Source organism: Aptenodytes forsteri, unplaced genomic scaffold, assembly GCF_000699145.1.
Source record: "Aptenodytes forsteri isolate BGI_AS27 unplaced genomic scaffold, ASM69914v1 Scaffold204, whole genome shotgun sequence".
Taxonomy (NCBI): Eukaryota; Metazoa; Chordata; class Aves; order Sphenisciformes; family Spheniscidae; genus Aptenodytes; species Aptenodytes forsteri.
In genome coordinates this window covers 1,033,165-1,034,591 of record NW_008794260.1, presented here as the reverse complement: position 1 = coordinate 1,034,591, position 1,427 = coordinate 1,033,165, and positions in this window count along the sequence as shown.

The following is a 1,427-nucleotide window of genomic DNA, read 5'->3' as shown; positions in this document are numbered from 1 at the left end:
CCGGCCCCGCTCGGACCCGCAAATAACTCCGCGGCGCAGAAAGCGTCCCCCGCCCCGACCCCAGCCGCGGGGATCGGCCCCTCGGGCAAAAAGGGTGACCTGAGCGGAGTCGCCACCGAGCCCGCGTTTCTTTGGATGTCTTAACCTTTGCTGCTTGGGTTATCTCGGAGATAAGTTCCCGTTTTTCTCTAGGTTCTTACTTAGAAGTGATTTTGTTAACGCGGATTTTTGTACACCTACAGCGTGCATCAATAGGATGCTGGAGAGCAGAGTAAAACAGCTGTATTTACGTAAAGTGATTAGCCGCTGGACAATACAAGTCGAGTGATATATTTAGCTACAGGAGGATATTTTCAGACAATACCAGGGCTCTTCATTTCCTCTGGTTTACTTAAAGCAAGGATACGGAGAGTTAGAGGTCACAGTTTACTCACAGCTTTTGCAAAACGCCGCTGCTAACCTTTTGCTTCAAAACAAACAGAAGCAGCAGCAGCACAAAATCGAGGTAAACCTATTTTACACGTCTCTGTTGCTAGAAGCATTTGTCAGGCTCCGTGTTTACATGGGCTCACAACTGGATACACGCCACGCATTTGTTTAAAAGTTTAATAATTAAGTACTTTTCTCCCCTCGCTGGCGAAGCTCTCCTTTGATGCCCCTCGATGTGCATAGATACCCAATCTCTGTCTCCCACTTGAGTGCGAAGTTTCCGTCCTGGGAATCAGATCCTTTTCCACCAAATTGCGTCGCCGGATCTGCAATTCCTTCCTCGCTGCAAATTAAATTTAATTAAGCAGTTTACTTAAAACGTATTCGATGTTTTGTGCGAAAAGCAAACTGATTTCCTTGTTTCCTTGAGTGCTGGATTTCATTAGAGAACTACCAAACACAATTAACACAAAACCTATGGGGCGCCGGGCGCGCCTCACGCCTCCTTTTCCTTCTGTTGCGACGAGCGGAGCGGTCCCCGCCAGGCAGAGCGGCGAGGGCTGAAACACCGCTTCGGTGAAAAGGGAGGGGAAAGCCACCGTTTTCTTCCAAACTGATCGGGGGAACGGGTCACAGCGCCGGTCGTTCTCCTTAGAAGGGCTGCTTCGCCTTCGTCTGAAAGACGGACGAGCACCACCGCTAACCCGGTTTTTAAGTAAATGCCCGTATTTCTTCGGGAATAAAATTAAACGAAATTGGCTGGTTAATACGGTCCTTTGTAGCATGTTCTTTGCATGCCTTAACTAAAAGGTAGGGAAATGACAGAAAGAGCGCCGTAATTTCCTGGGATTTAACTTTTAATCCTTTCTGCAGATACCATTTTGGCAAGAAATCCCTGCTGGAAGAAATTCGGTAGCCCCCTTCATTTTACGGGAGCGACTATGACATTACACAACTAGTATTGAGCCACGGCACGGCTCTTGGCGCGGACCGGTCGC